Below are 17,487 nucleotides of genomic sequence, written 5' to 3'. Positions count from 1 at the left end.
AGCTTCACCTTTAGTACATAGTTGATTAATAGGATAATGACTTGTTTTTGTTTGTGTTTGTTTCTTTCTGGACAAGCGTGTGGAATCTTGCAGAAATATAGATTTGGATGCTCCCGCTCGGCAAATTGGTCCGCAAGGAGTTGGTGGATTCATGTCCTTGTTAAACTCGTTCGACAATACCTAGACTATTTTGGATACATAATATGTTATGTATATATTACATCTCCTTTTCTTGTTAGTTATTCCAACTCAGTATGTATGTATGATGGTTATTTCGTTTTGCGAGTTGCTGATGGTCAGATGTATATGAAACTGGTATTCTGTGAGTTTGGCTTTCTGTAATTAAGAAGAATTTTAATTTGGATGTTCGGTTCAGTATGATACAGGATGGTTGTTTAAACATGTACCCATATAGTTATTTAGAATAGTCATGGTGTATTGTGTGTGATCAGCTTCAAGTATTTTAACATGGATGTTCGATTCAGTAGCATAGCGGATGGTTATTTCTACCTATACCCAGACAGCTATTTAGAATAGTCATGGTGAACTCACAAGAATTTTAACTTGGATGTTCGATTCAGTAGGATAGTGGATGTTTATTTTTACTGGTATTCAGATGGTTATTCTGAATAGTATGGGTGTAGTGTGTTTTATAAATTAGAAGTATCTAAAATTGGATGTTCGATTCGGTATGATAGTAAATATTTATTTAAACCTGTACCCATATAGTTATTTAGAATAGTTAATGTGTATTGTGTGTTTTCAGTATCAAGTATTTTAACCTGGATGTTCGATTCAATAGGATAGTGGATGTTTATATTTTTTTGGTACCCAATATGGTCTTTCTGAATAGGATGGTTGTATTATGTGATCAGTTTGAAGTATGTTACTGAGTATGTTTGATTTAGAAGCATAGAGGATGGTTATTTCTACCTGTACCCAAAAAGTAATTTAGAAAAGTCACGGTGAATTCACACATATTTTAACCTGGATGTTTGATTCAATAGGATAGCGGATGTTTATTTTTCTTGGTACCTGGATGGTTATTCTAAATAGTTTGGGTGCATTATGTTTGATAAATTAGAAGTAATTTAACCTGGATGTCCGATTCGGTATGATAGGGATGGTTATTTCTTCTTGTTCATAGAATGTTATTTAAAATAGTCTTGGTGTATTGTGTGTGATCTGTTAGAAGTATTTTATCATGGATGTTCGACTCAATAGGATAGTGTATGTTTATTTCTATTGTTACTCAGATGATTATTCTTAACCAATAGGTTTTACGCGCTTAGCTAATCTCTTGAAACAGAATCAGAGTTGTTCTACATAGAACCAAGCATGTTCTTCTAAATGGAAATATATCCTATCTGTTCTAACAAAACTTCACCAGTGAAAGCACATAAACAATGTGACAAAGGTATCTTTGGTCTTAAGACTAAGTAAATCTATTGCTTTCTCTGTTTCCGGTTCTTTCTCACAGGTAATTCTCCAACCCGTTTCATCAATGTCCTAGTGCTTGATGCCGTGAATGGTGATTTAACCTCCTTTTTCTTGTTTCGTGTACGGTTGTATCATACACGTTGATCATTGTGTTCCAATAGAGTTCGCACCTGTTCAATTAATTCATTGTGTGCTCCCATGATAATATCCACCATAAGCTCCCTTCTCAATCCCTAAAGCATATCCTGTATGGTATTTTCATTGTGAGGGTGATGATCGAATTATCAAATAAACATGAACTGGAATTTACAGAATTAAAACAAAGTGACTGAGTAACTTACATAATCCCATTCAAATAGTTTACAATCCTCAGTCTATGACTCCATGAATTTAATGACATAGATGCCACAATCCCAACTATATAATTAAGTTAGTATGGTCTAATAAGTATGATAACAATGTTACTGTAACCGCGAATGGATAAATTTGTTGGGTATGTTGATGGGTTCTACTTACCTGTTTGGTTGCATAGGGATGGTGGCATATGCAAAATTTGGCCCATTCGTACTACGTTCGTAAGTTGGGATGGCAATTTTGGCCATTTCTTCAATCATTTGCCCCTGTAAAATACTCATCGATGTGTCGTCAGTTTTTGTTGTTTTTTTATCAACGAATACATAAACAACGCACACGTGGTATCTTAGCTTACTGCATATGCATCTAGTTTCTTCCTTTCATCAGTGGATTCATCATATCTCAGACTATCGATTACCAACACCCTTTTCCTTACCATGTCAAATGCATACAGCCACCAATGTCCTTTCCAACACATTGTAATAAACCACTGCGACAAGAACTCACAAATAACAACACGTTCAACTATTAACTGCATGTTGTAAGATACACGACAACCATATCATGCAATTCACAAGTTCGTTCAATCTTTCCCATTCATTGTTAGTTGACATAACAAAGTAATTTTCAAATGAAAAGAGTACGATTCAATAAGTTCATGAAGAAAAAAATGATGCAGTGTCTAACATTTTTCAACACAACAACACTTCAGGTAGAATACATAAACTGGACAAATAAGTTCTCATCTAAATATGGTTGAATTTAGAATGATGTCTCACCCATTTTCTCTTGGCTGCCTCCACTTTGTCAAAAAATATGGTATCCTCGCCGAAGTTCGTTGACGTTAGGATTTTTGCCAGTAAAGAATGTCATAAGAACGGTCGCGTTGTAGATATAGTCTCTAAACCGACAAAAATCCCTTCGTACAAACATTTTGGTTGTCACAAGTAACAAACCCCTAAATAAATTGATAACTGAAGTATTCAAACCTCGGGTCGTCTTCTCAAGGAATTGCAGGGAGGTGTTCTTATTATTGGTTATGAGTCTTGTAAATTAGGGGTTTTTAATGTATGAGATAAAAAGCAACAATAGTAAATGGCAGAGGAAATAAAATAATAGCAATAAAAATAAACTCTTGGCAAGGTATGAAGACTGGAGGTCCTATCCCAGTTATCCTTATCAGATGTGATGAGAATTGGATTTTAATCCCACTTAGTTAAGTCAAGTGGACTAATTAGCTTGATTCTCAAGTCCTAGTCAACTCCTGTGGAGGGACTAGTGTTAGAGCAATCCTAGCTAAAGCAAAATCTGCCAATTTCAACCACTCCTGAGTTTGACAACTCAAGTGTTACCAATTACCTAACCAAAGCCAAAAGGAAGAAAATATCTAAATTAAATTAAAAGCAAAGCAATCTTAAATCTGAAATACCTCAAATAATATTAATTAAGAAAATCATAACGTGAATGTAGCATAAGCCAAATAGGCAACATAACTAATATAAGTATTGAAGTATCTGAACGTAAGAGATAAATATAAAGTAAAATAACGTTGAACCTGGGATTGAGAGTCACTCCTAAAACTAAGAGAAATCCTAAATCCTAATCCTAAGAGAGAGGAGAGAACCTCTCTTTCTAAAAACTACATCTACTCCTAAAATTATGAATTGTGAAAGCCTCTCTATGAATGGATGCAATCCCCCACTTTATAGCCTCTAATCTATGTTTTCTGGGCCGCGAACTGGGTCGAAAACAGCCCGGAAATCGCTGGAGAAGAATTCAAACACGCTGATTTCTGTCACTGCGACGTGGCCGCATGGATCACGCGGTCGCGTCACCTAACCTCAGGGAAACTATAGCATATTATATATTAAATCGAAGCCCCGGACGTTAGCTTTCCAACGCAACTAGAACCGCGTCGTTTGGACCTCTGTAGCTAAAGTTATAGCCGTTTGAGTGCGAAGAGGTCAGGCTGGACAGCTTAGCAATTTCTCCAACTTCTTGTATTCCTTCCACTTTTGCATGCTTCCTTTCCATCCTCCAAGCCATTCCTGCCTTATAATATCTGAAAACACTTAACACACATATCAAGGCATCTAATGGTAATAAGAGAGGATTAATAATAAGCAAATATAAGATCAAAGAAGCATGTTTTCAATCAAAACACATAATTAGGAAGGAAATATAAAACCATGCAAATAGTATGAATAAGTGGGTAAAGAGTTAATAAAAACTACTCAATTGAGTACAAGATAAACCATAAAATAGTGGTTTATCATTCGTACCTAAGCCCTCATAAACTGGATCTAGCCCGTTATGGAATGCATCCAGGTTACGTTGTCCTATCACCGTTTCCTGTTGTCAAAGCAGCAGCCAGTCATGCAATAGTTACCGTGAGATTACGAAAACACTATATTCTTTATACCACTATTCCTGGCGACACGCAATAGAAATCAAGTTTGAATTGCATGACTGGTGGATCGATGTAACTGTAGCACATCCATTGAATTATCTGCGTAAAAAAATAAAGAAGCATGACTGATAAACCCATATTTTATGATGTATTTTGTGCTCAATTTAAGTGATTTATTCAATTCTTCACCCACTTATTCATGTAAATTGCATGGTTTTACTTTCTCTTCCTTATTTTATGATATAAGTGAAAAACATGTTTCCTATGCTTTAAAAATATTAATTTTAATTACCCTTTTATTACCATTCGATGTCGTGATTTGTGTGTTAAGTATTTTCAGATCTCATAGGGCAGGAATGGCTCAAAGGACAAAAAGGAAACATACAAAAATGGAAGGAAAGCAAAAAAATGGAGTTTTGAAGAAAAAGGCAGTGACGCGAATGCATGGACGACGCGAACGCGTGCCTGGCGCGAAAATGTAGCGACGCGAACGTGTGGATGATGCAGACGCGCGCCTTGAGCAGAACGCAATTGACGCGTACGCGTGACAACAAAAACTCCCAGATGACGCGAGCGCATGACCCACGCGGACGCGTGACAGACGCCAAGTACAAAAATCTGCAGAAAATGCCCCCAGCGATTTCTGGACCCTTTTTCGGCCCAAATCCAAGCCAGAAACACAGAATATAAGCCAGAGAATGAAGGAATCAAAAGATAGACGGAGATACAACTGAATAATTCATAATTTTAGGTTTTAGATGTAGTTCTTAGAGAGAGAGGTTCTCTCCTCTCTCTTAGAATTAGGATTAGGATTAGGATTTATGTTAGGATTGGGATTTCATCTTCTTTAATCACAGGTTCAATGTTCTTTTTATTTATTTTATTTTATGAGAATTTAGTTTATGAACTCTTTATGTCTAAATTGATTTTCTTTTATTAATGCAATTGAGGTATTTCAGATTTATGATTTTTATTTAGCTTTTTATATTCTTGGCTTTAATTGATTAATTAGAGCCTCTTGAGTTATCAAACTCATCGTGATTGATAATTGTTATTTTGATAATTGTTATTTTGCTAATTGAATTAAATTCCAATAACTCTAGTATTTCCTTAGGAATTGACTAGGACATGAGGATCAAATTGATTAGTCCACTTGACCTTCCTTTGTTCAGCAAAGGTTAACTCAGTGGGATTAAAACCCAATTCTCATCACCGTTGATAAGGATAACTAGGATAGGACTTCTAATTCTCATATCTTGCCAAGAGATTTTATTTTATTATTATCAATTTATTTTTCTTGTCATTTAAATTACTTGCTCCTTATTTCAAAAAAACCCAAAAATTCTACCTTTTCCATAACCAATAATAAATCATACCTCCCTGCAATTCCTTGAGAAGACGACCCGAGATTTGAAAACTTCGGTTATAAATTTTTTTGGGTTTTGTTACTTGTGACAACCAAAACTTTTGTAAGAAAGGAATTCTTGTCGGTCTAGAAGCTATACTTACAACGGGAATTTATTTGTGAAAATTCTAGATCACGCGAGAGTTTCGTCCTTCAAAATGGCGCCGTTGCCGGGAAATTGCAACTGTGTGCCTTATTATTGGTTATTGTAAATATTTTCTTTTACCTGTTTATTTGTTTTTAATTTTAATTTTTTACTATGAATTCTCATCCCTATCGCTTTGAGTTTGGTTCCAATGTTGTTGCAAGGAATGGAAATTATATCAGGAACATGCATCAAGGTCAAAACAATCAGAGATGGAAGGAGCCACGAGGATCTAATCAACCCTTCCAGCAGCAACATCTTCCACAATACCACAGACAAAGACCATCCTACAATGCATGCCAAGACAATTGTTATAGTGGACCCTTCCGTGATAACCAACACCCACCAAACTGCTATAGTCAAGAGCCATTCCAAGGTGCATACCAAGATGATAGATGTGGTGGACCCCCATCATATACCTACGATCCACCTCCTCAACATAGCTTTGAACCACTATACTCACAAGCCCCCTACAACCAAACACCTCCAGACGACCCTAACCCATATCCACCCCAACTCCAATCCAATTACTCTCCAGAACCACCACCTCAATATTCACCATCTCCGTCCCCTTATCAAGAAGAACCACCTCCGTATTATGAGCCTTCTCCCCCAACTAATGAACCCTCGTATCCACCCCAATCTCCAATGGATGATACCCTTCGTGTTCTTATTCAAGGACAAGCAAAGATGCAAAGGGATGTACTGAAATTTGCGACTGCCTTAACCGAGGTAGTAAATAAATTAGCTTCCCAACATCTGAGCACTCAAAGTACTCCTATGGCTACATGTGGAGAATCAAAAGAAGAGCGTAGCATGAAGGAGACATTAGAAACTTCGGTGGACAATGAGGAGCATGGCTTTGTATTGGAACAAGTGGAGGAAGCCATAATAGTTGCAGAGGAAGAAGTGGTTGAAGATTTAGGAGATGCTGAACCTCCATAGGAATCGAGAACTGTAAAGGATTTTGCCGAGAAGCTTGAAATTGATGCTAAGGAAGATAGTGAACAACCTCCAAGGCATATACCTTGTGAAGAATTGGGCGGAACAGACCAAGAAGCTGATTCCCTTAGCATTGATGATCATGAATCAAGCCCTTCTAGTAATGAACTTGCATCCGCAACTGAACTCCTTGAGCCTGAAGAATCTTACCCAAGTGAATACGAAGGTGATGTGGAGGTAGATTTTTCTCAACCTCCAAATTATGACTTGAGTGATGATGAGGACGAATTCGAGGACTTTGATCAAGACATGGTTGAATTTGAAAAAGTTTGCAAGGAAGTGGAGGAATTCACAGAGGAACACAAGGGAGTAGAGCTTGCAGAACCACCGAAAACACCTATCCCAAGGCCATTACCGCCCAATTCAAACTTCAAGTAGGTAAAATCCTTAACCTTTATCTTTACTTATCCACTTGAATACGATTTGCTTGAAACAGATGGCCAGCTTAGAGCTCTCTGCGGCTTTAAGAGTAAAAGGGAAATGGTTCACACTCAGAGCTGGTATGCAAGATTCAATAAGGTTCCACGCTTCAATCTGAAGTGCAAGGATTGGTGTCAAGTTCACTGAATGGGTCTCGGAAGACGTTTGGTCATCTTGGTGAGAATACAATTTCCAAACTGCCCGGCTGGAAAAATATAGATCGAAACAAAGGCGGATATAAAAGCAAGGTTTGGGATCCTGAAATCTGTTCTGACATTCAACACCCAGGGAGCCTGAGAATCTGTTTGAAGCTGCTCAAGGGCTTTACATGCCTAGTTTGGGACCCCGGAGGCTGTAGGCATTCCAAGCACTGGTGGAGATTTTTGGATGAATTCAAGCACAAGCCACCATAGCAGGAAGCTCATCAAATGTCCAACTTAAGGACTATAACTAAAAGTGCTAGGTGGGAGACAACCCACCATGGTATGATCGTTCCTTTTTCAATTTTATTTCGTGTTGTTTGTTTTTATTTTATTTTATTTTCATTGAACCTGGAATTATTCATAGCATCTACATTAGCACTGCATATTTCATACTACATATTTGCAAAAAAAAAAACCCCACGCGAGCGCGCAGGCCACGCGTGGGCGTTGAATGGAAATCGGCGTAAGGATCCAACGCCCAGAAAGTTGGGCTGGAATTGTGCGGCTAGTGTGCCTTTAGCACAATTTGGCCCACGCGTTTGCGTCCCTGACGCGAACGCATCACTTGCACTATGCACATCCCACGTGAAAAGCGTGAGCGACGCATACGTGTCGCGCAGATTTTATGGACCCTTTTTTTTGGAAACAGAGAGTTGTGCCAAAACGACGCTGAAACTGTGCGTTTAGCACAATTTTCAGTGATGCGTTCGTGTACTTCACGCATACGCGTCACTTACCTTTTACCTAATTCATGCAATCGCGTCTATGACGCGGCCGCGCCACACCCCTTTTCACCCCAACCACGCGATCGCATGCCCAACGCGTTCGCGTGGATTCAAAAACACTAATCCCCATTCACGCGAAACCCTACCCATTCACGCGAAACCCCCCATCCCCCCTCTGCAACTTCTCTTCTTCCACCCTCCAACCACCACCTCTCCCAGCCGTCCAGACCTGCCGCCGCGCCACCATCCCAGCCGCCAGGACTGCCACCGATGCCACCCCCTTCTTCTTCTTTCCTTTCTTCTTCCCTTCCCCTTCTCCCCTTCCTCCTCCCTCCACAACCACCGAACACCACTGCCGCCACCCCAGCCCTGAGCCACCTCTACCGTGCCACCACTAGTCCCCCACAAAACCTCGCCCCCTTCTTCTTTCCCCCTTCTCACCCAACCGTAACCCAACACCACCAAACCACCTCTGCTGCCACCGCAGAATGCCGTCGCGCCATCCTTCCCTCACCGCCGCGTCACCAACACCACCACTACGTTCCCCTCATCTCTCTGTGTCCAATTACTGTTCATACGCACACCAGGTTCCGCCGAACACCGATTTCATTTTCCAATTAGTCAGTTAGTTGCATATTTTACAGTTTTTGTTTGGAATAGGATAGTTAGAGATGCATGTTGTAGTGGATTCTAGGTGGTTAGGTAGCTAGGATGTGGTTAGTGGATTTAGGCCTGATAATTGCACCGTTTTTGCTACATGTTTTTATCTGATTAGTGATTCTGAATTGGCTGTGATGATGTCATGTTCATATGCTGTTCTTTCATGTTTGATGCTGCTATTATACCATGATAATCTTTTCAGCACTATTTCCTGTCATATGAACTGCTTTTCTTGTTGTTAATTATCCGGGAACATCCAATTTTAGCCGGAATACTGCCCAATTTTCTGCAAATGGTTTAATCTACCCCCATTCATATATTGGCTTGGAAATTCAATATTTTGCATTACTTGGCTACAACCCAACCAATTCATGAATGCACGGGCCTGCATTCTCATTCCTTTTGGTTCCCTGAGTAATAAATTGCTAATTGATAATTTCATTCTCATTTTACATTTACTTTATCTATAGGAATTATCATCAATAAACTGCACTCCTTGCTTGGATATGAGTTGATTGTTCTTCAAAATTGTGAATTTCTTGGTAACTAGGGAAATTATTCTCATGCCACTCACTTTAACTTCCTTTTTAACTCCTAACCAGTTTAGCTTTCTAACTTCTCCTTTTGGTTTTTACCTAACTACTTTAACTTTCTAACTCAAGGCATGGTTACTATTTTTCCTAATTAACTTGAATTCCACTTATAATATATTTGGATTGTGATTTTTAATCTCAGACTTTAACTCGAATTCAATCCAAAATGTACATATATTTACCTCATTTCATGCTTATATTACTCTTTTGCCTTTATTCTTACATTGACAAAATCCTACTTGCCTACTTGTTTTCCTGCTTTAGTTCTTCAATTATATCCTGCTATTTTTGCTTTTCAGGATGTCTGATCCCCAAAGGAAAGGAAAAGGCAAGGCAAATACAGGCAAACGAAAAAGAGGAGAATCTTCTACCTCTATCCTGGATCTCCTTCACGACGATTCCTGGCAGGAAAAGAACTTTACCTCGCAGGAAAAGGCCGACTAGCTCCTCACTGCCACAGACCCAATCAAATTCGCAAACCGATACTGCGAGCTCAAGTATCCAGTGTTTGCCACTGCCAGGAACATCTACCTGGAAAGAACTCTTAAAATTCCAGAAGAACTCACCCAGTACACTTCCGAACAGATAAAACAAAGAGGTTGGTTCTTCATGGAACGGAACTTGACAGAGGTCAATGCCTCCTGGGTTAGAGAATTTTACTGTAACTATTTCAAGACCTCCCTGGATGCAATGCACCTCAGAGGGAAACAAATTTTAGTCACTGAGGAAGCTATCGAGGACATCCTCTGGCTCCAGCCTAAGTCAGATCAGCCTGACGGTTACCAAAAGGCTGAAGAGGATATGAGATACATGAGATTTGACTGGGATGCAGTCAAGCAGAGAATAACCATTGATCCTACTGCCCCATGGGTCATGGGAAAGAACACAGTGATGCCTAAGGGAATCAAGTTGATTTACTTGAATGATGAGGCTCGGCTTTGGCAGCAGATCCTGAGTAATTATGTGATGCCGAGCACTCATTAGATAGAGGTGCCTGCTGCTATAATCACCCTCATCTGGTGTATGATGGAGGGTAAGGACCTGTATCTTCCACGTTTCATACGGTACTATATGGCTGATAAACCCATATTTTATGATGTATTTTGTGCTTAATTTGAGTGATTTATTCAATCCTTTACCCACTTATTCATATTAATTGCATGGTTTTACTTTCCCTTCCTTATTATGTGATGTATGTGAAAAACATGTTTTCTATACTTTAAAATTAATTATTTTTAATTACCTTTATTTCCATTCGATGCCGTGATTAGTGTGTTGAGTAGTTTCAGATCTTCTAAGGCAGGAATGACTTAAAGGATGGAAAAGGAAACATACAAAAATGGAAGGAAAGCACAAAACGGAGTTTCTAAAGAAACTGGCATCCACGCGATCGCATGGGCGACACGAACGCATGCCAAGCACGAATCAACAGCGACGCGGCCGCATGACTGACGCGACCGCGTGACAAGAAAAGCTCCGAATGACGCGACCGCGTGCCCCACGCGGACGTGTGACAGAGACCACGCACCAGAAATTGCAGAAAACGCTCTCAGCGATTTCTGAAGCCCTTTTTGGCCCAAATCCAAGTCCAGAAGGCATAGACCAGAGGTTATAATGTATGGGAATGCATCCATTCAGGGAGAGCTCGTCAATTAGTTACTTTTCATGATTTAGGTTAGTCTTGAGAGAGGTTCTCTCCTCTCTCTCTTAGGATTTAGGACTTCTCTTAGTTTTAGGAGTGACTCTCAATCCCAGGTTTAATGTTCCTTTATTTTAAGCTTCCCTTTCACTTTTATTCATTCCATTACTTTAGTTGATTATTTACTTTGCCATTTAATTTATGAACTCTTCTATGTTCCAGATTATTTGAATTAATGTTATTTGAGGTATTTCAGTTTAATATTGCTTTCTTTTATTTATTCTATTATTGCTTTTACTCTGAAGACATCTTTATTCCAATAGATTTACTTTTTCCCTTTTGGTCTTGGTTAAGAAATCAGTAACTCAGGAGTTATCTTAGCTCAATATAATTGATAACTGTTATCTTTGCTAATTGAACTGAACTTCAATAATCCTAACCTTTTCTTAGGAAATAAATAGGATTCGAAGATCAAACTAATTAGTCCCTTGACTTTCCTTTGCTTTAGTAAAGGTCAACTAAGTGGAATTAAGATTCAACTTTCATTATTACTGATAAGGATAACTAAGTCTGGACTTCCAATTTTTCATACCTTGCCAAAAGTTTATTTTACAGTTATTTATTTATTTTAATTGCTATTTAAATTATTTGTCATAATTGCTCCTCATTCTTGAAACCCCGAATTTACAATCTCCATAACCAATAATAAGAACATACTTCCCTGCAGTTCCTTGAGAAGACGACCCGAGGTTTGAATACTTCGGTTAACAATTTATTTAGGGGTTTGTTACTTGTGACAACCAAAACTTTTGCAAGAAAGGTTGATTGCTTGGTTTAGTAACTATACTTGCAACGAGAGTTTACTATAACTTCTAAACCATCAATCTTCAGTTCTCTTATCAAAATGGCGCCGTTGCCGGGGAACTGCTAACGTGTGCCTTATTATTGGTTATTGTAAATATTTTTCTTTTACTTGTTTATTTATTTCTGTTTTTCCTTTTTAATTTTATTTGCTACTATGAACTCTCACCCTTCTCGCTTTGAGTTTGGTTCTAACTTTGTTGAAGGAAATAGAATTTATAGCAGGAATATGCATCAAGGTCAGACCAATCAAGGAAGGATGGAGCCAGGAGGATCTAATCAACCCTTTCGGCAACAACACCCTCCAAGATATCATGGACAACGACTATTCTACAATGCATACCCAGCTGATAGATATGGTGGACAACCTTGTAACTACCAACAAGCCCTACCCCGTGCTTATAGACCATCCTCTCAACATAACCTCGAACCACCACACTCACAAGCTTCTCTTCACCATTCGCCACCGTATGCTCCTTTCCTATCCCAGTTCCAATCCACTCACTCCCAAGCACCACCACTTTCCCAGGTTTCATGTCCAAATCCATCACCCCAAGAATCAGAGGTTCGCCTCAAGGAGACAGTAAATAAACTTCAAACAACTATTCGACAACTGGAGCAAGCAGTAATTCAATTAGCTTCTAGACGTTCGAACATTCAAGAACCAACCACAGCCCCGTGTGGACAATCTAACGAAGAGCGTAGCATGAAGGAATTACTAGAAACTCTAGTGGACAAGACAGAGAATGAATTCGTACTAGAACAAGTAGAAGGAGCTGTCATTATGCAAGAAGAAGAGTTGATTGAAGATCTAGGAGACGCTGAACCTCCATGGGAATTTAGAGCTGAAGAGAACTCCGTCAAGGACGTTACAGTTAATGCTAAGGAGGACAGTGCACAATCCTCCAGGCAAGTCGTTTACGAAGAACTAGATGGAATAACCCAGGACACAAATTCCCTTGATGATGATAGTCACAAGTCAAGCTCTCTTAGTGATGAACTTGCATCCGCAAGTGAATTCTCTGAGATCGAAGAATCTTCCCCAAATGAATACGAAGATGATGCAGAGGTAGATTTCTCTCAACCTCCAATCTATGACTTAAGTGATGAGGAAGACACAGAAGACTTTGACCAGGACACAGATACATTTGAAGAATCTTGCAAAGAAGTGGAGGAATTCACAGAAGAGCACAAGGGAGTAGAACTTACAGAACCACCGGAAACACCTTCCCCAAGGTCATTACCACCCAATACAAGCTTCAAGTGGGTGCAATCTTTAACCTTTAACTTTACTTTTTCACTTGAATACGGTTTGCTTCAAACAGATGGTCAGCTTAGAGCTCTCTGCGGCTTTAAGAGTAAGAGGGAAATGGCTCGTGCTCAGAGCTGGTGCACAAGGCTCAATAAGGTTCCACGCTTCAACTTGAAGTGCACGGATTGGTATCATATTCAATCGAATGGATCGCGGAAAATGTTTGGTCACCATGGTGAGAATCTACTTTCTAAACCACCCGGATGGAAAAATATAGATCAAGACGGAGGCGGATTTAAAAGCAAAGTTTGGGATCCTGGAATCTATTCCGACATTCGTCATTCCGGGAGCCCAAAAATTTGTTTGAACCTGTTCAGGAGCTTTACATGCCTAGTTTGGGACCCCGGAGGCTATTGGCATTCCAAGCATTGGTGGAGATTTTTAGATGAATTTAAGCATAAGCCGCCATAACAGGAAGCTCTTCCAATGTCCAACTTAAGGACTTTAACTAAAAGTGCTAGGTGGGAGACAACCCACCATGGTATGATCGTTCATTTTTCAATTTTTATTTTGTTTTGCTTGTTTTCAAGTTTTATTTTATTTTATAATATTGAACCTGGAACTTTGCATCGCATTTATATTAATAATTGCATTCTGCATACTGCATATAAAAAAAGGGGTGCGTGACACGACCGCATCACTCATGCGATCACGTCATATTGCGAAAAACACTACCCACGCGACCGCGTCATCCATGCGGCCGCGTGACCTGGAGATCGGCGTAAAGATCCAACGTCCAGAAAGTTAGGCTGGAATCGTGCGGCCATTGTGCATTTCGCACAAATGACCCACGCGATCGCGTCACCCACGCGATCGCGTCACCCACGCGATCGCGTCACTTGCACAATGCCAACCCCATGCGATCGCGTGATCGACGCGACTGCGTCGCATGGATTGCACGAACACCCCAAAGGAGACAGAGAGTTGCGCTGAAACGACACTGGATTTGTGCATTTAGCACAAATCCCAGCGACGTGATCGCATTCCCCAGGCGATCGCATCATTCACTCTTTTAGCCATTCCATGCGATCGCGTCATCCACGTAATCGCGTCACCCCCCATTTTGCTCAAGCCACGCGACCGCGTGCCCCACGCGACCGCGTGGATTCAAATTTATAACCCCCAAACCACGCGAACCCTATCAGTCGCGCTCCCCCTGAAACCCTCTTCTCCCTCTCTTCCCCTCCAATCCAACCACCACCATCCAGCCACCATCACCGCCACCCCCAGACGCCGCCGACCTCCCAGACGCCGCCGCCACCGACCCCCCTTCCTCCTCCCCCTTCTTTCTTCTTCTTTCTCCTTCTTACCCCCCTCTCCGCCACTGCCCCCTTCGCAACCACCACCCACCGCCGCCGCCTATCCCAGCCGCACCACCCACACACCTACCCCCTCCCTTCCCCTCTTACCCCCTACCCCATTACCCATCCCTTCTTCCCCCTGCCCCGAACAGCCGTGCCCACTGCCGCCAGCCGCCGTGCCAGACGCCGTCACCACCACCCCCAGCCACCTTTCTGTTCACTCTCCTTATTCGGCCTACCAGGTTCCGACGAACGCCTCCCTTCTATCCTTAGTCGTTATTTCATTATTTTCTGTTTATGCTCATGTTTAGGCTAGTTAGATATGCATGTTGTAGTGGATTTTAGGTTGTTAGGTAGCCTAGGATGTGGTTAGTGGATTTAGGCCTGATTACTTGCAATGTTTATGTTTCTGTTTTATCAAATTTGCAATTCTGCTATTGCTGTGATGTTTGTAATGTTCATATGCTGTGATTTCTTATTTCATGCTGCTCTTTACACTGAATTTTCATGTTTATATTCCTTATATGTAATTGCAAGTTTCAATTTTAATTCATATGAACTATTTGATTGCAGTTTATTTTCCGGGACAATCCAATTTTAGCCGGAATGCTGCCCAAATTTCTGTAAAATTTTTCCTTCATGTTTTGGTTTTGGCATTTTGAAATCTGCTTGCCTCTGCTTTACCCAAACCCATTCATGAATGCCAGGCACGCATTCTTATTCTCTTTGATTTCCTGGTTCATATATTGCATTTTTGATGTTTGATTCCAATTTTTGCTTTCTCTATATCTATTTGACTCAGCATCAACCTGTTTTCCTTGTTTGGTTATGAGTTACTTATAGTCCCTACCGTGAATCCTTGTTACTTAGAATATTTTCATTATGCCACTTACTTTAACCCACTTTTCACTAACTCCCTATTTTTAACTTTCTAAACACTTTTTCAATTCTAACCAACCTAACCTTTCAAACTTCTCCTCTGCTTTTCTTTCACTTTCTTTTAACCCTCTAACCATGGCATAATGATAATTTTTCTATTTAACATGAATTCAATTACATTTTGGATTGTGCATTCTTCCTTTTGAACTTTTAACTCCTATACAATCCTTAATGCACATTTACTTAACTCATTTACCTCCTTCTAATTCTCCTTTGCCACTTTGTGTTTCTTTTGACTGTGTGCCTATTTGTTTTCCTATTTTTATTATATCCTGCTTCTCTGTTTTTCAGGATGTCAGATTCTCAGAGAAAGGGAAAAGGAAAGGCTACCACTGGCAAACGTAAAAGAGGAGAATCATCTATGTCTATCATAGATCTCATGCATGATGCCTCCTGGCGGGAGAAAAACTTCACCCCGCAGGAGAAGGCCGACCAGCTGCTCCCTGCTAATGACCCAGTAAAGTTTGCAAACCGATACTGTGAGCTGAAGTATCCGGTATTCGTAAATTCCAGGAACCTATACCTGGAAAGGACCTTGAAGATCCCAGGAGAACTCCAGCAATACACCTCTGATCAGATCAAACAAAGAGGCTGGTTCTTCCTGGAGAGACCCCTGACTGAGGTCAATGCATCTTGGGTTAGAGAATTCTACTGCAATTACTTCAAGACCTCCCTAGATGCAGTGAACCTCAGAGGAAAGCAGATTCTGGTTACTGAAGAAGCAATAGAAGAGGTTCTGAAGCTTCTGCCTAAATCTGATCAGCTAGATGGTTATCAGAAAGCTGAGAAAGACACGCGCTTTCTAAAGTTTGATTGGGATGCAGTCAAGGCCCGGATAGCCCTTGACCCGACCGTTCCTTGGATTATGGGTCAGAACACCACCATGCCCAAGGGAATCAAGTGGGCATACTTGAATGATGAGGCTCGGCTGTGGCATCAGATACTTAGCAACTTTATTATGCCGAGTACTCACGAGATCGATATACCTGCCGCTATGATCACCCTCCTATGGTGTGTGATGGAGGGTAAGGACCTGTACCTGCCACGCTTTATCCGGTTCTACATGGCCAGGGTCCACGTCTGAGGCACTCTTCCCTTTCCCTATTTGGTTACACAGCTGGGCCGTCGAGCTGACGTGCCTTGGGAGGATGCTGATGAGAGGCCACCTGCTGCAGAATGCAAGAAGATTATCCCGCACAGCAGGAACTTTCTGGCCTTGGGCTACAGATCTCCAGTCCTCACTGCTCCTGGTGACACTGCCACACCATCTGCCGGCCCCTCTTCCTCCACAGCTACACCTTCCACCACCACTGCACCTTCACCTGCCCCAGAGCCCATCTATCATCTAGTGCACCGCCTGTTTCGACAGCTTGACCAGATGGAGCGTCGCAACAAGCGACACTATGAGCACTTGAAGATGATGATACGATCTGGCGACATCCCCTCCGAGCCTGACACACCATCCGAGGCATCTGAGGAGGAGACGGATGCGCCCGAGGTAGAGACACACCCACAACAAGAGGCAGAGCAGGCAGGCACCCAGCAGGCAGCACACCATCAGGAGGCTCCACCCTAGATTCAGGCTATAGACCCTGAGATCTCTCTTCAGACAACCCCTTCTCTACAGCAGCCAGATGCTCAGATCACCACCACAGAGACCCCAGCTACCATCCCTTCCAATGATGACACCCCTTCCCACCCTGCTTGATTGAGTATCAGGGACGATGCTACATTTTACGTGTGGGGAGGTCGCCATCTCTGGCATATTATTTTGGTGAACCACTACAGACTTTTTTCTTTTATTTTGGATATTTTTCTGTATTTTTCTCTTTATTTTTATTTTTATTTTTATTTTCTGAATACTTATACATTGTTATTTATGTATTTTTACTCTATTTCTGCATTTTGCATTTTTAGTTCATTAGCCACTTAGTGGCAATTCTAACTTATTAGTTATAGAAATTATGGATTGATTAGTATAGTTTACCCTTTTTAGCATAAGATAACTCAGAATAGATTGAAAAGAAAAAGGAAGTAAACTAGAGACTTTAACAGAATCAAAATAACCCACACCTTGT

Source organism: Arachis ipaensis, chromosome B1 (assembly GCF_059453495.1).
Source record: "Arachis ipaensis isolate K30076 ecotype BB chromosome B1, ASM5945349v1, whole genome shotgun sequence".
Taxonomy (NCBI): Eukaryota; Viridiplantae; Streptophyta; class Magnoliopsida; order Fabales; family Fabaceae; genus Arachis; species Arachis ipaensis.
This window is presented reverse-complemented; position numbering follows the sequence as displayed.